Raw genomic sequence first — 23,423 nt, 5'->3', positions numbered from 1 at the left:
CTCGGCCATCTGGTCTACGATGAGAGGCGTCAAACGCCACTGATAGACACTTCCATCATCCTGACACACACACACACACACACAAGCTGGAGGATGCAGGCCCCCACTCTCAGGTAAGTGAACCCGGCGGTAGGAGAGAGAAGTTCCACCTAATTAGCTGGTCAGAATTCCAACAGGTGTTCCAGTCAGACAGGTAAACTCCTTCACACAGGTAAACTCCAGTAGCAGAGAGGAGCGCTTGTTGATACACAGCTGAGCTCCTCTAACAGGTACTGAGCTCCCTCTAACAGGTACTGGAGCTCCCCTAACAGGTACTGAGCTCCCCTAACAGGTACTGAGCCCCTAACAGGTGCTGAGCTCCCTCTAACAGGTACTGAGCTCCCTCTAACAGGCACTGGAGCTCCCTCTAACAGGTGCTGAGCTCCCTCTAACAGGTAATGAGCTCCCTCTAATGGGTATCTGAGCTCCCTCTAACAGGTACTGAGCTCCCTCTAACAGGTACTGAGCCCCCCTAACAGGAATGCCGAGCTCCTCTAACAGGTACACTAAGCTCCCTCTAACAGGTACTGAGCTCCCTCTAACAGGTGCTGAGCTCCCTCTAACAGGTGCTGAGCTCCCTCTAACAGGTGAAAGATTTCCAACAGATGAGAGGAGGTAGTAACTCCCAGTCAGCCAGATATACACAGGCCAACACCCGAGACAGCTTAACTCCAGCAGGTATGAGACGGCACTTTGAAAAACCTGGTGACATCGCAACAGGTGAAAGCCAGGTAAATTACCTCGGGTGTAAGAAACAGGGAAAGTCTGCTATAAAGCTAAAACCCAGGTAGTCCAAAAGGTAAAGTCCAAGGTCATAGTCCAACATGGGCATGAAACACACATAGACACAAACACACTCCAAGCCAGCAGGCAGGCACAGTAGTGAGGGACTCACACACACAGAAACACATACATATGAAGAGTGACAGGTTTGACAGGGTTTATAATATGAGGTGTGTGGTGACAGAGTGCACACCTACTTCTGTCCTCCCCGCCTCATTTCTCACCCTCCTCTCAGTCCTTTTCTATTGCCCCCCTAAAGAGATTCACACTTCACGAAACCCCCCAACCCAGCCAACACAACACATATCAGCGATGCCTGGTGTTGTAACTGAGAGAGGTTCATGCTGTTTATGCGCTGGTATTTAGGATATTTACCCTGGAGTGTTTAGTGTGTGTGTTGAAAATTGTGTGTGTTGTGTGTGTGTGTGTGGGTGTGTGTGTGTGTGTGTGTGTGTGTGTGTGTGTGTGTGTGTGTGTGTGTGTGTGTGTGTGTGTGTGTGTGTGTGTGTGTGTGTGTGTGTGTGTGTGTGTGTGCCTCTCCTCACAAGTGTGCTATTGTTCAGAAGGCTAGGGGCTGAAAGGGGTTTGTCAGGAGTCTAAACTGTCCTGCCAGTACAGTAATACTTATGGCCATATTTTCAACACAACACAGAAGATGCAAACCAAAACTCTCTATCTCTCTTTCTTCTTCTCTCTCTTTCTCTCTCTCTTTCTTTTTTTCTTTTTTTTTTTTTTTTCTTTCCTCTCAATTTCACCCACATTAAGGGTTTATTGGGGGAAACGTATGTAACATTGCTAAAGCAAGTGAAGTAGATAGTAAACAAAAGTGAAATAAAACAATAAATATTAACAGTAAACATTACACTCAGAAGTTTTGGAAAGAATAAAGACATTTCAAATGTTATATTATGTATATATACAGTGTTGAAACAATGTGCAAATAGTTAAAGCACAAAATGGGAAAAAATAAACATAAATATGGGTTGTATTTACAATGGTGTTTGTTCTTCACTGGTTGCCCTTTTCTGGTGGCAACAGGTCACACATTTTGCAGCTGTGATGGCACACTGTGGTTTTTCACCCAGTAGATAAGGGAGTTTATCAAATTGGGTTTGTTTTCAATTCTTTGTGGATCGCCGTAATCTGAGGGAAATATGTGTCTTAATATGGCCATACATTTGGCAGGGGAGGTTGGAAGTGCAGTTCAGTTTCCACCCCATTTTGTGGGGCAGTGTGCACATAGCCTGCCGAGAGCTAGGTCTGCCTCACCGGCGGCCTTTCTCACTAGCAAGGCCATGCTACTGAGTCTGTACATAGTCAAAGCTTTCCTTAAGTTTAAGTCAGGGTCACAGTGGTCAGGTATTCTGCCACTGTGTATCTCTGTTTAGGCCAAATAGCATTTTTAGTTTGCTCTGTTTTTTTGTTTGTTCTTTCCAATGTGCCAAGTAATTTTTTATGTTTTCTCATGATTTGGTTGGCCTAATTGTGTTGTTGTTGTTGTTGTTGTTGTTGTCCTGGGGCTGTGTGGGGTCTGTTTGTGTTTGGGAACAGAGGCCCAGGACAAGCTTACTTAGGGGACTCTTCTCCAAGTTCATCTCTCTGTAGGTGATGGCTTTGTTATGGGAAGGTTTGGGAATCGCTTCGTTAAGTGGTTATAGAATTTAATCGGCTCTTTTCTGGATTTTGATAATTAGCGGGTATTACCTAATTTGCTCTGCATGCATTATTTGGTGTTTTACTGTTGCAGGCCACAGAGGATGCTTTTGCAGTAATTCTCTCTCTTTCTATCTCACTCTCTCTCTCTCCTTTTTGTCAGTGGGTAGGGTAGAGAACCAGTCCAACAGGTAGTGAACTAGTCCAACAGGCAGTGAACTAGTCCAACAGGTGGTGAACTAGTCCAACAGGTAGTGAACTAGTCCAACAGGTAGTGAACTAGTCCAACAGGTGCAGTAACACAACAACACAGAGGATGCAGCCTGAATGTTACGACTCCCACAACCCCAGCCCTTCTGCCTCTTTCTAATCATTCTCTCCCTCCTCTCCTCAATTCCCTCCTTCCCCCAATATTCCATTGTCTCATTCTCTTTCTCCAGCTCTTACACACCTGTCACTCGCCGATATCCAACCCAGCAACCATTGTGTCCCACAGAGCGCCGAATAGATTGGATCACATCTCTAAACTACAACACAGGGACGGCTCTCCAGACTAACCAGGAGCCTCTAATTAACAGAAGGCAAAAACAAAGACAAACATATGAAATTGTCTTTACTTATTTTTTGACCATTTATGATCCTTTTGTTTTACTATTTGTTCTACTATTACCGCTTTAAAACTGCCTAGTCTGACTCCAGGTTGCAGTGCTGTCTTTGTTATTCCATCTGCCAACAACAGAGGGAGACAGGTGATCATGAACAAGTCTTGTTCACACAACTCGTGGACACTACACCATACAACTACTTTTAAAGAAAACCCACAGGATATCCAGGTTTTGTCAACGCACAAACACTGGCATCTAGATTAGCATTGTGTTGTTGTTTATTTCTATGAGTAGGAAGTAGGAAGACCCGCCATGCGCCAGGAAGACCCGCCATGTGTTAGTCATATTACACTGCTGTTACTCGCTGTTTATTATCTATGCATGGTCACTTTACAAATTACCTCGACTAACCGAACCCCCACATTGACTCGGTACCGCCACCTTCTGTATATGGTCTCGTTATTGTTATGTACAGTTATTGAGTTACTTTTAGATGTTTTTTTTTTTTTACTTTAGTTTATTTACAAATATTTTCTTAACTCTATTCTTGAACTGCATTGTTGGTTAAGGGCTCAGTAAACATTTCACGGTAAGGTCTACACCTGTTGTATTCGCAGTGTTATAGAATTTGATTTGATTTGGATTTATTTTGGAGTCTTGCTTTTAATTTGTGGTGCTCAGTTGGTAGAGCATGGTGCTTTCAACGGCAGAGTAGTTGGTTCGATTCCGGGGATAATAAATGTATGCACACAGCTGTATCGCTTTGGATAAAAGTGTCTGCTAAAATGGCGAATATTTAAGCATAGGCCAGAGGGGGTGTGGTATATGGCCATTATACCACGGCTAGCTTTGAACACACCGACTCAAGCGGCCAATGCACAAAAATAGTATGCAGCATCATCTAGATATGTGTGCAAAAAAAGTTCAAAGCATTCACCTTCTCGGCTACCATTTCTGTCAACCCGCTGACGCATACAGTTTGACCCATCCGCTCGATAAATCCAACGTATGCACCACAGCAGAACGCACTGCACCTGCCTCTGCAACGCAATGCTGCATGTGGCAAATGCAGCGCTCCATTGGAAATTAATGTACTTCTGGTGTACCAAAATGCAATGACGCTTGTCGTTGTGATCAAAGCGTAAGAACTGTTCTTTAGCACGACGCAACGCCGGAGTGCCTGGAGACATCCCCTTTAGCCGCGGTGATATTGGCCATATACCACAAACCCCCGAGAGGAATGTATTGTTATTATAATCTGCTTACAAAAACAATTAGAGCAGCAAAAAATACATGTTTTAGTCATCGCGACCCGTGGTATACGGTCTGATATACCACGGGGCTGTCAGCCAATCAGCATTCAGGGCTCAAACCACCCAGCGTATATTAATTGTTAGCGAAGAGAGACAGACGTGTCCAGGCTGATATAAATATTTATTTATTTTCCAAAAGCGAAACATTGTGAAAGTTAAACGTGGAATTTTTCTTTCAGAGAGTTCATTTTAAAGCTGCAGACTCAGCTACATGACGCCATCACACACTGCGGGTCAACTTCCTGTTTATGGAGACATCATCAACAGCAAAAATGCTAATCTGTCACTGGCTCTTCCCAATATGGGCATGTCCCAACGAACAGTGCAAATTGTCTGTAAGCAGGAAGCTGCCCTGCTGTTATGATGATGTCATTTTTCAGAGTTCACTTTTAAAAGTAAAAAAATATACACAGTACCAGTCAAAAGGTTGGACACACTCTACTCATCTGTATGGGTTTTTCTTTACTTTAGCTATTTTCCACTGTAGAATAATAGTGAAGATTATCAAAACTATGAAATAACACTTATGGAATCATGTGAAATCCAAAAAGTGTTTAAAACAAATCCAAATATATTTTATATTTGAGATTCTTCAAAGTAGCCACCCTTTGTCTTGATGACAGCTTTGCACACTCTTGACATTCTCTCAACCAGCTTCACCTGGGAATGCTTTTCCAACAGTCTTGAAGGAGTTCCTGCACATTGCTGAGCACTTGCTGGCTGCTTTTCCTTCACTCTGCGGTCCAACTCATCCCAAACCATCTCACTTGGGCTGAGATCAGGGATTGTGGAGGCCAGGTCATCTGATGCAGCACTCCATCACTCTCCTTCTTGGTCAAATATCCCTTACAAAGCCTTGAGGTGTGTTGCCTGATTGTTTGTTGAAAAACAACATGATTGTCCCACTAAGCCCAAACTAGATGGGATGGGTGAATTTGCCAGAATGCTGTGGTAGCCATGCTGGTTAAGTGTGCTCTTGAATTCTAAATAAATCACAGACAATGTCACCACAGCAAAGCACCCCCCACACCACATCACACCTCCTTCTCCATGCTTCACGGTGGGAACTACACATGCGGAGATCATCCGTTCACTTACACTGCGCCTCACAAAGACACAGTGAGTTGGAACCCGTAAATCTCCAATTTGGGACTCCAGACCAAAGGACAGATTTCCACCGGTCTAATGTCCATTGCCTGTGTTTCTTGGCCCAAGCAAGTCTCTTCTTTTTATTGGTGTCCTTTAGTAGTGGTTTCCTTTGCAGCAATTCGACCATGAAGGCCTGATTCACGCAGCCTCCTCTGAACAGATGATGTTGAGATGTGTCTGTTACTTGAACTCTGTGAAGCACTTATTTTGGCTGCAATTTCTGGAGGCTGGTAACTCTAATGAACTTATCTCTGCAGCAGAGTGTAACTCTGGGTCCTCCTTTCCTGTGGCGGTCCTCATGTGAGACAGTTCCATCATAGTGCTTTTGATGGTTTTTACGACAGCACTTGAAGAAATGTTCAAAGTTCTTGACTGACCATGTCTTTAAAGTAATAATGGGCTGTCGCTTTCTCTTTGCTTATTTGAGCTGTTCTTGCTATAATATGGACTCTGGTCTTTTACCAAATAGGACCATTCCTCTGTATACCCCCCTACCTTGTCACAACACAAACTGATTGGCTCAAACGCATTAAGAAGGAAAAGAAATTCTACAAATTAACTTTGAACAAGGCACACCTGTTAATTGAAATGCATTCCAGGTGACTACCTCATGAAGCTGGTTGAGAGAATGCCAAGTGTGCAAAGCTGTCATCAAGGCAAAGGGTGGTTATTTTGAAGAATCTCAAATAGAAAATATATTTTGATTTGTTTAATACTTTTTTTTGGTTAACTACACGATCTCCATATGTGTTATTTCATAGTTTTGATGTCCTCACTATTATTTTACAAATGTAAAAATAAAGAAAAACCGTGTGGAATGAGTAGGGTATGTCCAAACTTCCGACTGGGACTGTATATTATAGAATTAGTGAATTTAATATGAAAGTTATCTTCATTGCAGACACGCAGGGTCTTTTTGTGTGAATATCTGACTACATAGCAGTGAACACAAACTTTGAGTTTTACAGTAAATCAGCACATGAACAGATAGATGTCCATTTCCCCATAAACTCTCTAACAAAGAATCACAAAAAGGACGAGGAAGAAGTGAGGAAGACTAAGATGTGAAGACTACGTAGCTTGATATTCGAAATGTAGCACTTATTCTCTAGATAGTGCGACTATTTTGACCAGACCCATTGGGCCCTGGTTTCAGTAAGTAGTGCACTATATAGGGAATACAGTGCCATTTGGGACAAAACCTAAGTAGAAAAGGGAAAGTGCATTGTGTGAAAACAGTAAAACATCTCTTTTATCAATACTAGTCTATATTATCAACAGTGTCACAATTAACAACTTTTAGTAAGTGTACAGTAACTCTGTTTTTTTGTTTTGAAGACTGAAGGGTAAGCCTAAGTGAAACATGATTGAATTGGACAAGCAGATGCCCTCGTTGACGAAAATGTTATGTGTTTTTGTATTGTTGTAGCCAGGATGATACATAATGCATCTCTTTACAAAAAAAGAAATGAAAAATCAAATGTGAAACTTCACATTTGATATGTTTTTTTTCCCTAAAGGGTCAAAGGGGGCAAAAAGGGAAATACTGCTCCTTTTAAACTCATACTGCTCCTTTAAGAAATACATATTTGCGCTTTTTAGTCGTTGAATGTACTGTAATTAGACATTCCAGACGTAAACCTAAACCTGCACTGAAAACACATATAGCCCCTTATGTCAGTCACCTCTTTCACATTATCAGGTTTCTCCAGGCAGAGGAGAGAGATGGAGAGAACAATATGGAAAAGGAGGGAGAGAAAGACATTGAGAAAGAGAAAGAGAGAGAGAAAACAACAGTGTTGCTGTTCCAGCTCACCTTCTCACATCATCTGTAGTAATCTCCCATAGTTAAAAACCAACATCTCCTCCAATTGTAGGGCTACCAGATGGTCTACAGATCCACACCGCGCACAAACAGACAAGGGTCCGCTCTGTGGTTCTGTCCCGACCAGGAGGCTCTGTCTGTGGGTTCAGTGGTGGCTCTCTCCTGGATGTGTGGTACTCTTTTCCCTGGGAGAAGGAGTGTGTTTGTATGAGTGTGTGTGTGATGTCAGTGTGTGTGTGTCAAACCGGTAAAAAAGTGCTGTAGGGGCGCTCTGTTAGTGCAGGGTGTGTTAGGGTAGTAAGCCAACAGGGCTATAGTAGCTAAGGGGCAAGATTGGCCGGTCAAAAGATACCCTGCGGCGTGGTCTGACAGGGGCAGTGATTGACACACTCGGGGCTGTCAGGAGTGATACGTATGGAATCCCAGCCGCTCTGTTCCGTTGCAGCAGCTCGCCACTAAGTCCCGGGCGTAGCTTGTGTAGCAGGTGGGGCAGTAGCTGGGGAAGGGCCCACCTGGAACACACAAATCACTATGAAATAGAATGATTGAAACAGAATGAGTCATTCCACCTCGATGTGTTACCAACTTACTACTGTAGCTCTGAAGGTTTAGGTCTAGGGGTTTTGTGTTAGTGCTGTACTCCAACTCCAGGGGCTCCAGGCAGAGAGGGGTGACAGCCAGGGGGTGTCCATCCTGTGGGTGCTGCACGCATTGCAGGCAAAAGTGGAGCCTGAACTCCCCTTGAGTCTCCCTTCCTCCATCTCCTCCAGCCACGGAGGCCAAGTCCACTTCCGACTCTATTTTTCTTACAGCAGTAGTACTGAAATTAGTGAAGTGAGGTTTTGTTCCGATCATTTATTGTTCTATGAAAGAATGCAATAAAACACGCGCACACAAACAGGCATTAACAGCACACACAGTCACATGGACAGACACACACACACACAAGTTACCTGAGCCTGCAGTAGCACAGCACTGCTACAATACAGAGCAGGATGACTGTGGCGAGAAGTCCTCCGCTTATTACTACTGTTCCTAAGGGACATTAAACTGGTTATAACTCCATCAAACCCTGGAGCAGAGAGAGGGAAGAGAGAGAGAGAGAGAGAGAGAGAGAGAGAGAGAGAGAGAGAGAGAGAGAGAGAGAGAGAGAGAGAGAGAGAGAGAGAGAGAGAGAGAGAGAGAGAGGGTTGGTAGAGAGAGAGAGAGAGAAAGAGAGAGAGAGAGAGAGAGAGAGAGAGAGAGCGAGAGAGAGAGAGAGAGAGAGAGAGAGAGAGAGAGAGAGAGAGAGAGAGAGAGAGAGAAGGGGTGGGGGGAAACTACAGAAGTTAGTTATAGTACTGTATGTTCTTAGCTACAACTTGACAGCGCATTAAAGGAGTGTAATACTTACGCTCAGCAATGGGTTCTCATACCTGCAAGTGGACAAAGAGCAATCAAGGACCCAAATTAGTTTGGGTTGGGAAAGAACAATGATCTAATGAACTCAGGCCAGCCCCATATCTACCATGTGCCTAAGGGTAGGAGTGCTGAACTAGGATCTGTCCATACAATCTTATTCATCAGAACTAAAAGGCTAAACTGACTCTAGATCAGCACTTCTCCGAGACTCTTTTTGTGGATACAGGCCCAGAACCTACATCAGGAGACAGGTAGAGGTGGAGAGGGGGAGGGGCCAGAGAAGGGGTGGGTGGTCCTGTGAGGCTTGGGCAGCCTCAAAACCTTCCTTCTGCTTGGATCTCCTGCAGGAAGAAGAGTTAGAAGATAAACATGGATCTCTTCATCAATTCCATCTACATCAGTCTCCTATCTGAGAGAGAAAGAGAGAGAGATTGTACATAATATGACATTTGGAAATGTCTTTATTATTTTGGAACTTTTTTGAGTGTAATGTTTACTGTACATTTTTTGATTGTTTATTTCACTTTTGTTTATTATCTATTTCATTTGCTTTTGGCAATGTAAACATATGTTTCCCATGCCAATAAAGCCCTTAAATTGAAATTGAAATTGAATTATCGAGAGAGAGAGAAAGAGAGAGAGAGACAGAGAGAGAGAGAGAGAGAGAGAGAGAGAGAGAGAGAGAGAGAGAGAGAGAGAGAGAGAGAGAGAGAGAGAGAGAGAGAGAGCGAGAGAGAGAAAAGAGAGAGAGAAAGAGAGAGAGAGAGAGAGAGAGAGAGATAGAAGGGGCATTCCTACAAATCAGTTTGCGTATGCAAGTTATCTGTGTCCATCAGACAGTTCCTCCTCTATGTCAAACACTGCTCTAAATTATATACAAAATGGGCAGTTTAATGCCCTTAAAAGCAATGTGAAGTTTCCATTTCTCTTTCTCTCTCTTTCTATCTTTCTCTCTCCTTCTCCTAACTTTCTACCTCTTTCTACCACTCTCTCACCTCCTTCTTTCTCATGGGACCATGTCCAAGCAGTTCATCACACAACAGGGGCTCATTACAATGGAGAGAGATAGGGAGGAAAGGAAGAGGCAGAGAGTTAAGCCTGGAATAAAATATAGGGTTTAAGATTCACACCCTCTAACCTTTCTGACCATCACAGCACACAGTGTCAGAAAGTGCTGTGGGATTTGACTGTAAGACACACACACACACACACACACACACACTCCCTGTACCTGTAGACCCGAAAAAGGAACCTGTGGTCCCAGGAGGGATCTGCCAAAAACTCATTAACTATTAACCAGAGGAAAAAGAGAGAGACTGGAGGAAAGAGAGTGGAGAAAATGGGTCACTACTGCAGAGGAGGAGAGGAGAGGGAGAAGAGAGGAGGAGATAGCAGAGCATGAGAGGAGAGAGAAGGAGGATGAGGTAGATGAGAGAAGAGAGGAAGAGTAAGTAGAAGAGAAGAGAGGAAGAGAAGAGAAGAGAAGAGAAGGAAGAGAAGAGAAGAGGAAGAGAAGAGAAGAGGTAGAAGAGGTAGGAAGAGAAGAGAAGAGGAAGAGAAGAGAAGAGAAGAGAAGCAGAAGTAGGCAGAGAAGAGGGAGAGGAAGAAGAGAAGGAGGAGAGAGGGGAGAAGAGACTTCCACATCATTGTAGATCCTCGATATATTTTCTTTGAAATATAATGAGACTAACATTTCTGGGTTGTGTGTGTGTGTGTGTGTGTGTGTGTGTGTGTGTGTGTGTGCGGTTTTAACTTTTCACAGGAATAAATCTCGTGAGCCTGCAATTTAAAAGCCCTGGGCGTTCGATTATCCAAAAATCATTCCTGCAACAATATTTTTTCCATCAGGGGATAATTTAGCCAGGTAGTCAAGGCAGACTCTCCCTCTCCTCTCTCCTCTCCTCTTCTCCCTCTTCGCACTCTCCTGTAAGTAGAGATACACACTGTTCCTAATCTCTCTCTCTCTCTCTCTCTCTCTCTCTCTCTCTCTCTCTCTCTGTGTGTGTGTGCTGTGTGTGTGTGTTGGTTGCCGCACCACCTGCAGAAATGAACAATGTAGAAGAGGAGGAGGAGAGAGAGAGAAAAGTAGTCAATCTATACCAATCTGTATGGCTGCCAACAGAACTCTAACTATATGTCCCAGTGTTTGGAGTTGGACTTTTTTGCGTTAAAGTTGCTATATTGCAACAATTTAGTGATATGAACAACGCACACACAAACCTCTCTCACCTGTGTAAATCAGCACTAGGGGGATGGCATCCACCTTAGGTCAGGAGTGGATGACACTGCACAGCCCCCTGGGAAGAGGAACATGAACATCTTCAGCACAACACAGGTCAATGTAAACATTGTCAGAACGGTTGAGACATGAGCACACTCGCTATACTGGACCACTACTGTCTGAACAGTCTTGAAACATTGCCTTTTGAATTAAGATCATCAAAACAGTGTTTCTGTTCGTTTCCCCTTCCTATAACATTAATTTGACCCACACACACAATGCCATTATGTACATGTAGTAGTTTCCTGGATAGACCTACACTACCCAAACATGTGCCTGTCACTCATCTAAGGACAAAACTGAGACAGTTGGAGTCAGTGATCCAGATTCCTGAACATAATATCAGCTACAGTGAAATACTGAAGGTGTTACGAATAAAACAACTAATAATAGTAATAATTAATGTAATCACACACATACACACACACACCGTGGGGACACAGGACCAATTATTGTATTACGTGCACCTGCGTCAGATAAGCCCGTATCTGGTATTTCCCAAACCTGTGGTTGGGTTATTCCCCGGGACACTGTCGGTGTGATGGGTGAGATGGTCAATCGTGCACTATCCAGCCTACTGTATTACACCGTACGATAGCACAAATCGTCACCGTTCGCTCCAGCAGCTTGTAGTCAATTCGCGCTTAACCGTAACTCTCATGTTATCCTTCTTTTCCGTTATCCCTTGTTTCCACACTCTCACCTGTACTGAGACGGCGAAGGCGTGAGAAATAACCCACCTGATAGCTCATGGCATCTCCCAGATGGTGTCTGCAGGGACACAGAGACATTGATCCGGGCAGAGATTGTCTGTGGTCGGGGAGGCTTTATCCATCACACCGCTGAGACGTGGGGTTAGGGGAGAATGGCTACTGTTACGGGTAGTGCTACTCCCTTGGGGAAAACGCAACAGACTGCGATATGCTACTGTATGGATGTCTAACGACGCTCTGGGTGGATTCTGCTGATCTAAATCAAATCAAATCAAATGTTATTTGTCACACACACGTGTTTAGCAGATGTTATTGTGGGGTGAATCGAAATGCTTCTGCTTCTAGCTCCGACAGTGCAGTAATACCTAACAAGTAATATCTAACAATTTCACACAACATATACCCAATATCCCACACAGATCCAAGTAAGGAATGAATTAAGAATATATCTAGAATCAGATTACCTAACCTCTCATTCTAACTAAACCTCTCATTTTAACTCAAACTGGCCCTAAGATCAGCTTCCAGGAACAACCATATCTATCCTACACCGAGGATGGTAGGTTAAACGCCGCTATGAAAGCGTTAAATCATAAACTAGGCACGTCACTGACCTTGCACTTAAGGGCAGAACCGGCAGGGCTCAATTGTATGGTGCCAAGAAAAGTAAATATTAAGAAAACTTCTGTTGGCCTACATCACTGGGGCACCCACGACCCAAACATAATAGGCTTAGTAACTAGTGCGTATTTTATTACAGTGTCAGAAAGACATCAACGAAATAACTCTCTAATTCGAAATGTCGAACTGCGTGCACTAGTTATCTAATCATTACTCGGAAATGGGGCTAACGCCTCGAGAACGTCGGGTGAAAACTCGTCTAAGTGCTCGCCTGGGTTGGGCAGGTAGACCACCAGTAGTATGCCTACGTGATGCCTCTATTGTACGTGATTTAAGGCGATTCAGAAACGTGAAATTACCAATTGCTTCATTGTATTGTTTTAGCTTTATTAGGCAGCAGAGGACAAAAGCGAACACGTGCACACCAGCAGAGAGATGAGTTCTAGTTATGAGGTGAGGTTCAAACGGACAACAGTAGGCCAACCAGTATGGTAGCACCAATGTCAATTTGTTTTCTAACATCTATTAAGTCTCGGATGTCTTGAAGCTAATTAAATCAACTAGGCCGATGCTATGTGTGTCTGTGGGCACGTCTGTATTATGCTAACCAGTGGCGTACCCTGGAAAATTCCCCAGGAGGGGCAATGTTCTGATGGATTTAGGTGACTCCAACGCACATTTTAAAAAAAGATATGTCCAGCAAACAACATGAAGAGGGCAGGCATATAGTCAATACCAGGAAGTATTTATTGACATGATTCTTAAAAGTGTTGGCTTACCAGGGGTTGGTGGAGCTCTAGTTTCATCTTTGCCTCGAAAAGCTAACTTCCAAACACTCCGCAAAACTTCACACACTGGATTACCTAGTATGTGCTTCACTGCTAATGTCAGTAAATATATTTGTTATAGTGAATATGGAATATGATATGTTGAGTAAAATGTTGAAGCAGATCTATTGAATAGGTCAGTATTGTTCCTATCCAATAACAATGACAAAAGTGGCCTGTCTTGTCAGCCTTGTCAGGGTGGCCAAGGACAACACTCCACGCCAATAGGCCTCTCAGCTCCTCCAACTCACGAAGTTCTTGCTCTGAGGACACACACACGCAGCAAACACACACACACACACATCATCACTAAGGAAACACACACACACACAGCACACACACACACAATCATCACTGCTAAAAACACATACACACACACACAGACACACACACAAAAATCCCCTTTCTTAGGCTGAATATTTGAAGACAGAGAACCCAGACTTCAGGCCAATGCAACAGTGGACAGTAGTGGAGGGGACCGCCCAACTCATCAGACCACAATCAGAAGATCAGAACTACTAGATTCAACCTACTTCATTTATTGCACTGTCTGCACACACAATGGCCGCGCCTCAGACAATAATAATAATAATAATATGCTACTTAGCAGACGCTTTATCCAAAGCGCGCACTATGTCATGCGTGTACACATTTTTGTGTATGGGTGTCCCGGGATCGAACTCCACCACCTGCACAAGCACCATGCTCTACCAGCTGAGCTACAGAAAGTGGATTCATGGGATGCGCATCGCAACTGTAAAATGTCAACACAACTGGAGACACCTACGTCATTTTTGGAGACATTATTGACAGTAAAACTATTGTAGATGCGATCATCCCACCAAATAAAATGACATAGCTAATCATCTTAGTAAATGTGGGGCAAAAACACTTCAGTTATTTACCGTTAATTTGAGGGATTGGGTGAAAGAATCGAGATACATAGTGATACTTTACGTACATACTGTATTGACACAATATCGCAATATTTTAGCGACTAGTTATTGTACCTGCACCAAAAACACCATTATTGTTCCTCCTTCATAGTGTTTGTTCTCAATCTTTTCACATTGGGAGCCAATTTCTAGCACTTTTATTTCCATGACTGACCAAAACTCGTTCTGTCTGATTGGACATGAGCATAAGGGTGCGTAATAAAACCGCTAGTATCAATCGCAATACGTATAGTAGAATCATGAGACTGCAATGCTGATGCATATATCTTATCGTGGAGGTTCCTGGCAATTCCTACCCAAGTTCATTTACCACAACAAATCTCTTCGCTTAGCAACGCGATGTCTTCTCAAAACGGCAATGTGTCCCAGCAATGTTTACTTTTTTGAATGCTTCTATGGCATCTCCACTTCCAGCGTATACAACTGTTACATGTACTATTTTGGTAAGGATGCAAATAGTGAACTATGAAGGGCCAGGATGTAAAAATATATGTAGCTGCAGCAATTTCTTATCTGATAAGGGTGGGCAATGGGGCTTTCTAATTTATAGCTCCCCTAAGAGTTGACCAACGGGTCCGTGAACGCGATTCCAGATATCTTTACCTCTGAATAAACTGCCTTTATTATACCACATCCAATTCTGTCCAAAGTCTCTACATTGGTCTCAGTCCCCAGTAAACTTCTGTGATTATCAAATACCTCACTGTGGCACAAAAGGCAAGGACAGCTTAGCCTGTATCCTCTATCCAGTTGAGTGAGTGGCAATGTCTTTTTCGTTCTGCGCTACTTTTTGGAAAACTCGGGTGTAGGACTTTCCCCTTTAGTAGAAAACCTGTTGAATTATTAAATTTGGTCTAGGATTGTCCTAATTGTTTCGCTGCCAATTTATCTTCATTTGTTCGCCGACAAAAGGAACTTCTTTCAAACAACCGCTTCTTTTCTCAAGTTACGCCCATGGTTACGTAACGTATGACGAAAGCGTAAGTGCAAGCCTTACAGACACCCATTGAGATTGTATTGAAGGCTCTGAAATTTGAAAAAATAGATTTTACATGGGAGTCTATGACAGACTTCTGGGCGATTTTCAACCTGACTGAAATCAAGCCCCAAAAGGGGGGTGCCATTTGAAGCACGACTTTAGCCTGATTCGACATTTAGTGGCAGTGTGAGCACCGTGGCAGATCAGACGCAGATTACAACACTGATAACTATTTCGTGATATAAATTGATTAGAAAAAAATCCCTTCCTTTTCCCTATTTGGCAGGACCGGCTGATGTCGCCCTATTGAACAGGCCGCCTGGTGCTAACTCTTCCAGGATGACTGTAAGGACACAGAAGGTGTGTATTTCTCCTAGAGTGAATGGGGCCAGTTTGGCTAAATGGGAGAGAAAAGCGCTACAGAAACAAGGAAGAGGGAAACCACTTGGCCTGCTGGCTACAGTAGGTACTATATATCCCTAGTGAGGCCATGACTATTGTGATGAAGAAATGATGCTTTCTGTTGTTTCTTAGGGGGCCTGTTTCAGGACATTAGCCTCTGGATAGAAATGTTGTAGAACAGAGATAACTGTCTAGTAAGGTAGATCAGGGAATCGTGGACCGCTCTATTAATTATATTTCTATGTGCAAACTCCTGATTTTCCACCTCTTGAATACACCCCAGGTCCGCAGCCGCCGGTCCCTGTCTGAGGGCAAGCGCCGGGAGTGGAGAGAGGGAGAGAGCAGATAGACCACCCCTCAACAGGATTCCCAGTGACACAGTGGAGGAAGAGGAGGAGGAAGAATGGACCCCTCACCCATGAGACAACAGCAGTGGATAAAACCCAAAGGAGAAGGGAGAAGTCCAGAACACCTCTACAGCCTCCACTTCAAACCCCCTCAGTCCAGAACACCTTCTACACCTCCACTTCTAACCCCTCAGTCCAGAACACCTTCTACAGCCTCCACTTCTAAACCCCCTCAGTCCAGAACACCTTCCACAGCCTCCACTTCTAAACCCCCCCAGTCCAGAACACCTTCAACAGCCTCCTCACTTCTAAACCCTCAGTCCAGAACACCTTCTACAGCCTCCACATTCTAAACCCCCTGGGTCCAGAACACCTTCTACAGCCTCCACTTCTAAACCCCTCAGCCCAGAACACCTTCTACAGCCTCCACTTCTAAACCCCTCAGTCCAGAACACCTTCTAACAGCCTCCACTTCTAAACCCCTCAGTCCAGAACACCTTCTACAGCCTCCACTTCAAACCCCTCAACCAGAACACCTTCTACAGCTCCACTTCCGAACCCCTCAGTCCAGAACACCTTCTACAGCAAACCACTTCTAAACCCCCTCAGTTCAAACACCCTACAGCCTCCACTTCTAAACCCCTGCAGTCCAGAACACCTCTACAGCCTCCACTTCTAAACCCCTCAGTCCAGAACACCTTCTAGCAGCCCTCTAAATCAAAACTCCCTCAGTCCAGAACACCTAAAACATCTGGACACAGAGGTCCTGTATCTCCTCTATCTCTAGCCTAACCCCAAAACCCTCAACACAGAGACCTAACCCCTACTGTGACACAGACCTTAACCTCCTATCCCCCAACCAAAACCAAACGCTCTGACACCTCACAGCCACACCCAAAACCTCGACTAGCTCAGAAATGACCAGAACATCTAACAAACAGGTGACCCCAAACCTTACCCACGCCCCTGTACACAGCGACCAAAGGTGGTCCTCTGTAGCTCAGCTGGTAGAGCACGCGCTTGTAACGCCAAGGTAGTGGGTTCGATCCGGGACCACCCATACACCAAAATGTATGCACGCATGACTGTAAGTCGCTTTGGATAAAAGCATTGCTACATGGGCATTATATATTATAAGTGATATATTATAGGGTCTGACCTCGACCCGGCCAAGACCACAGCTGAGAGCAGAGAGGGCCAGTGGTGACACGTATTAACACCTGGATGTGGACTGATTGGGATAAAGCTACAAAATGGGAAGAGAGAACTTCAATACAACCTCACCTGGATGAGCTGACTGGAGAGAGAGAAGGAGAGGGAGTAGAGAGAGAGTAGGGACGCCAGACGAGCGGAAGACAAAGAAAGGAGGAGGAAAGAGAGGGAGAGGAGGAGAACGGAGCGAAGAGAGAGAAGGAGGAAAAGGGGGGAGAGAGAGGAGAGCGGGAAGGAGAGATGGGAGCCAGAGTGGGAGAGAGGGGGAGAGGAGGGAGCGGAGAGGGAGAGATGGAGTGAACAGTGGGGGAGAGGAGGAGAGCGAGAGGCGAAGGAGATGGAGTGGAACAGTGGGGAGAGGCAGGGAGGGAGATGGGAGCGAAAGAGAGATGGAGGGAACAGTGGGGGAGAGGAGGAGGCGGAGCGAAGGAGAGGATGGAGGGAACAGTGTGGGGGAGAGGAGGAGAGCGGGAGCGAAGGAGAGATGGAGGGAACAGTGGGGGAGAGGAGGAGAGCGGGAGAAAGAGAGATGGAGTGGATATAGCAGTGGGGGAGAGGAGGGAGAGCGGGGAAGCGATAAGGAGAGACGAGGGAAATACAGTGGGGGGAGAGGAGGAGAGCGGGAGCGGAGGAGAGAGGATATTTTATAATGTTGGCTAATTTCCATGAACATATCCTAATTAGTAATCCGTAGTAACATATGGATCTTGAGTAAAACACCTCCACTCAGGTGTGAGACCACACCAACTGTTGTTACCTGTACCGCATTTCCTCCTCTCTCGTCAACTTCGCAGGTGACCCAGGTGTGTGTGTCAGAGCAGATGAAGAGGGCATGGCTAAGGCAGCAGATGTCAGAGGTAAGAACTTGAGGTATGAATCCGCAGCAGAGCCAGAGCCAGCTATACTGAGGAAGAGGAGCTGAGAGACGAAGATCACCTCTGTGAGTCTCAATCTAAATACAGTGATTCTATGTGTAAAAACCCTTCTTGCTAATCCCATTTTAAGGTCTTTTATAGATGCAGTATTTTTTGAGATCTTTGGTTAAATTCCCCGTTTAATGTCTTGTTTTATCTACTGGTTAGCATACACCTGATAACAATCTGTACCAATGGTTAGTGTGTTATATTGTGTAGAGAATCTGTTTTCTCATTCTATCACAGTCTGTGAGGGTTTTCTTCATCGAGGAGTGTGAGCTCCACGGTCCCCTCTTCACATCCCAGACACTCAGCCTCCCTCTTCTGGGGGCCCCAGTGACAGGGCCTGACTCCACCCTGGATGCCCGGCCTGGAGGTCAGAGACATCAGCCATCCCTGGAGCTGGTCTGGGGGTCTTCAACCACGTGACACCGTGCCCCAAGGACCCACTCACGGACCTTTATGAAGGAGATCCACACAGACAAGGAGCTGGCCATGGAGAGGGATTCTCCTGTGGTGAGAGGGTGTCTTGCCTGTCTGACTATCTGTCTGATTAAAGCGCAACACCAAGCTCCTGATTGGCTGGGGGAAATAATGCAGATGAAGAGAATTGGTCCTCGGGGATTGCAAAAACAAGCAGAGTGGACTGAGATGATTGAGCCAAGAGCAGACACTACCCCCAACCGGATGAGGTGTGTCTTTCTCCAGCCATCCATCCTTTCTCCATCTCTCCATCCATCCTTCTCTCTCCATCTCTCCCCATCTGTCCCCATCTCTCCATCCACCATCTCTCTCCATCTTCTCCCATCTGCCCCTCTCTCCATCTCTCCATCTGTCCCTTTCTACATCATCTCCATCCATCCCTCTCTCCTATCTCCTCCATCCGTCTCTCTTCATCTCATTGTCTCCATCCATCCCCTCTCCATCTCTCCATCCATCCCCCCCTTCATCTCTCGTCCCTTCCATCTCTGGTCCTCATCCCACAATCGCTTGCTCAACCCCTCCATCCGTCCTTCTCTCTCCATCTCTCCATCCGTCCCTCTCCCTTCCACCATCTCTCCATCTTCGTCCCTCTCTCCATCTCTCCATCAATCACTCCCTTTCCATCCATCCTCTCTCCATCTTCTCCATCCGTCCCTCTCCTCTCCATCTCTCCATCCATCCTCTCTCCATCTCATCTGTCCCTCTCTCATCTCTCCATCAGTCACCTCTTCACCCATCCCTTCTCCATCCCCATCTCTTCATCCATCCTCTCTCCATCCATCTCTCTCCATCTCTCCATCTGTCCCTCTCTCATCTCTCCATCCATCCTTCCATCTCTCCATCCACATCCCTCTCTCCATCTCCTCCATCCATCCCTCTTTCTTCCATCTCCATCCATCCCTCTCTCTCCATTTCTCCATCTCATCCCCTCTCCATCTCTCCATCTCTCCCATCCATCCCTCTCTCCATCCATCATATCCCTCTCTCCATCCATCCCTCTCTCCATCTCTCCATCCATCCCTTTCCATCTCTTCACCCCTCTCTCCATCTTCTCCATCCATCCTTTTCTCCATCTCTCCATCTATCCTCTCTCCATCTCTCCATCTCTCCGCTGTCCCTTTCTCCATCTTCTCTCTCCATTCTCTCCATCTGTCCCTCTCTCCATCTCCATCCATCCCTCTTCATTTCCATCTCTCTCCATCTCTCCATCCGTCCCTCTCTCCATCTCTCCATCTGTCCCTTTCTCCATCTCTCCATCTTCTCTCTCCATCTCTCCATCCATATCCCTTTCTCCATCTGTCCTCTCTCACTCTACCGTCTCTTCCCTCTCTCCATCTTTCCATCATCCTCTCTCCATCTCTCCATCTGTCCTTTTCTCCATCTTTCCATCTGCATCCCTCCTCTCCATCTCTCCATCCATCTCTTCCTTTCTCCATCTCTCCATCCATCCCTCTCTCCATCTCTCCATCCATCCTCTTCTCACACTCTCCATCCATATCCCTCTCTCCATCTCTCCATATCCAACCCCTTCCATCTCTCCATCCATCCCTCTTCCATCTGTCCTCTCTCCATCTCTCCATCTGTCCCTTTCTCCATCTCTCCTTCTCTCCATCTGTCCCTCTCTCCATCTTCTCCATCCATCCTCCTCTCTCCATCTCTCCACCTTGTCCATCTCTCCATCCATCTCTCTCCATCTCTCCATCCACCCCTCCACCTCCTCCATCTGTCCCTCTCATTCTCCATCAATCACTCTCTCCATCCCTCTCCCCATCCATGTCCTCCTTTCTCCATCTCTCCATCCATCCCTCTCCACATCCCCTCTCTCCTATCTCTCCATTCCTCTCTTCATCTCTCCATCCATCCCTTTCTCCATCTCTCTATCCATCCCTTCTCCATCTCTCCATCTATCCTCTCTCCATCTCTCCATCCATCCCTCTCATCTATCCATCTCCTCTCTCCCGCTCCATCTCTCTCCATCCGTCCCTCTCTCCATCCATCCCTCTCTCTATCCATCCCTCTCTCTCACTTTTCTCCATCCCATCCCTCTCTCTCTCCATCTCTCTATCCACCCCTCTCTCCATCTCTCCATCTCTCCATCTCATCCTTCCTCTATCTCTCCATCTCATCCCTCTCTCCCATCTCTCTCCATCTGTCCCGCTCCCCTTCTCTCATCTGCCCTCCATCTGTCCCTCTCCATCTCTCCATCCATCCTCTCTCCATTTCTCCATCTGTCCTCCTCCATCTTCTCTCTCATCCGAACCCTCTCTCCATCTCCTCCACCTGGTCCCTCTCCTCCTCTCCATCTCTCCATCCATCCCTCCATCTCCATCTGTCCTCCTTCTCTCTTCATCTCTCTCCATCTGTCCCTCTCTTCCATCTCTCCATCCATCCTCTCTCCATCTCTCCATCTGCCCTCTCTCCATCTCTCATCTGTCCTCTCTCATCTCTCACTGTCCATCCTCTCCATCTCTCCATCCATCCCTCTACCATTTCTCATCCATCCCTCTCCATCCCTCTCCCTTCCATCCCTTCTCCATCTCTCCCATCCATCCCTCTCTCCATCTGTCCTTCTTCTCCATCTCTCCATCTCCCCTCTATCTCCTCTCTCCATCTGTCCCTTCCTCCATCTCTCCATCATCCCTCTCTCCATCTCTCCATCCATTCCTTTCTCCATCTCTCCATATCCATCTCTCTCTCCATCTCTCCATCTGTCCCTCTCTCCATCTTCCATCCCCTCTCCACTCTACATCTGTCTTTTTCCATTCCCCATCCCTTCTCTCCATCTCTCCCATCTTATTTTCTCCCAACCTGTAATCTTTCTATCCTTCTGTGCTTACATCTTGTTCAGAGGATGTTGAGTTGGCTCTTCTGAAATTGATTTAATTTTATTGTCTTCTCCTACTTAAAAAAAAATGTATGTAGTTCTGTCCTTGAGCTGTTCTTGTTTACTAATGTTCTTGTATTAGTGTCATGCTTTCATGTTTTGTGTGGACCCCAGAAGAGTAGCTGCTGCTTTTGCAACAGCTATGGGGATCCTAATAAAATACCTTCCCCTCTCTTACCACTCCTCCTCTCTCTGTCAGGTATGTGAACTGTGCCCGTAGTGAAGAAGAGCAGAGTCTGGTGGCCTTCCAGTGCACAGAGGGAGGGATTCCTTGTGCCGCTGCTGTAAGCATATAGCTGTTGGAAGAGGGAGATGTTGGTGTGGTAATGGAGAGGAGCACGCCAGAGACCGGGGCATCATCTTCTACTTCCTCTGGGACAGAAAGAGCTCAGCTAGAGGTATTTCTCACCTCTCTGCTTATTCCCTCTTCTCCCCAACCTTCTAGAACATCTACATTGTGCAATAATCTTGAGAGCTGAATGTGTTTTCTCAGTCAGCTGAATGCACCACTCTACTTCATGGAATCTTACGCATGAGTAATTCCGATATCCGCTATAGCGGCCGGGGAAAACGGAGAGAGGCAACAGCTTTTCTAGCGCGATCTTGAAATAGCTTTCTCCCGACAAATGTGGCTCTAGCCTTTGAACGCTGGCGCCAGATAGTTACAACTGCGACCCGGCTGAAACTAAGACACTAGGAACACGATCGTCTGTTTCCATCTACGACGCACAAGGCTGTGTTGTTAGGAAGGCAGCAGGAGTGGATGTGAATGTATCTGCACTGGAATGACTAGTGGAATGTAAAATGGATTATCCACGGCAGTCATACACACAGATTGCTTCTGATGAGCATCCCTATGTTTCCTGAACTTTCCAATACCTTTGTGATGTATTTCAATCACTCCCCAAAATATACTTCCTTCTCAGACTGAAATTTGGGTGATTATCTGATTTTGATATATTTGTGTGCTATTATTGAGATAACATTACCCCCAAGTGTACAGAAATTGTGAATCAAATAGCTTCATGGTCCATGTTAATAGTATTCTTAAATAGCATGTAATATATAAGGAATCAATTTGACTTTTGTGACCCCCAACTCCATTCTCCGACATGAGCTGGCTGTATGAGGCTTACCCAGTGAGTTTGTTTCAGAAAGTCCCCAGGAATATCTAGAAGACTTACCACTGCTCTAGAATCCACTGCTCAATTTTTGCCATCTCTATTCAAGTGAAGTGAATAGTCATGATATCATCAGTCTTTTTTTTCTTTCAGTATTTGCTTCAGTCTCTCTCAACTGCTTTCTGCTATTCTCTTTGAACTCTTCTCAACACTCCCCTTCAGTTCTCTGTCAAGCTTGCTATTCTCTCTTTGACCTCTCTGAACACTCCCTTCCGCTTCTCCTTCCCTCCCTCCCTCTTCCTTTCAGGTGTGAATGAGTCTGCTCCAGTCTCAGATCTTTTCCTGCTCTAAGGTGTCTGTTCTCCTTCACGGCTCTGATCTCCTCTACAAGCACATAGGAAGAGATGCTACAGGGAAGAGTACGCCAGGCTGCTGGAGGAGTGGAGGGATTGATCACAGACACTAGCACCACTCCAGTGGCTCTCAGCTGTGTTCAACAACTTCAGATCGCACCCCCACCACACTTCCCACCCAGGAACAGAGACACAGGCTAAGACTTCTGTACCACTGCTCTCAGTGTGGGAAGAGTTTCCGCCGATCAGGGACTTTAAAGGTACACCAACATACTCACACAGGAGAGAGGCCATATCACTGCACCCAGTGTGGGAAGAGTTTCACACAGATATGTAATTTGAAGACACACGTTACTCACAGGAGAGAGGCCATATCACTGTTAGTGTGGGAAGAGTTTCTGGTCAGTCAGACACGTAAAGATACACCAGCGTGACTCCACACAGGAGAGAGGCTATATCACTGTTCCCCAGTGTGGGAAGTTCCCAGTCGGTCAGGGCACTTTAAAGGAACACCAGCGTGATTTACACCTGACTCTATGAGTCAGTAATAGGCACCAACTGA

At 45.6% G+C, this 23,423-nt stretch overlaps 1 pseudogene; it reads left to right on the top strand.

Moving 5' to 3' along the window:
- The first annotated feature begins 93 nt into the window (after nt 1-93).
- LOC123486838 lies at nt 94-23,401 on the top strand (annotated as a pseudogene).
- Nucleotides 23,402-23,423: the final 22 nt, after the last annotated feature.

The sequence above is a fragment of the Coregonus clupeaformis genome, unplaced genomic scaffold, assembly GCF_020615455.1.
Source record: "Coregonus clupeaformis isolate EN_2021a unplaced genomic scaffold, ASM2061545v1 scaf1330, whole genome shotgun sequence".
Lineage (NCBI taxonomy): Eukaryota > Metazoa > Chordata > Actinopteri > Salmoniformes > Salmonidae > Coregonus > Coregonus clupeaformis.
Note: the sequence above shows the minus strand (reverse complement) of the source record. Positions and strands in the feature narration are given on the sequence as shown.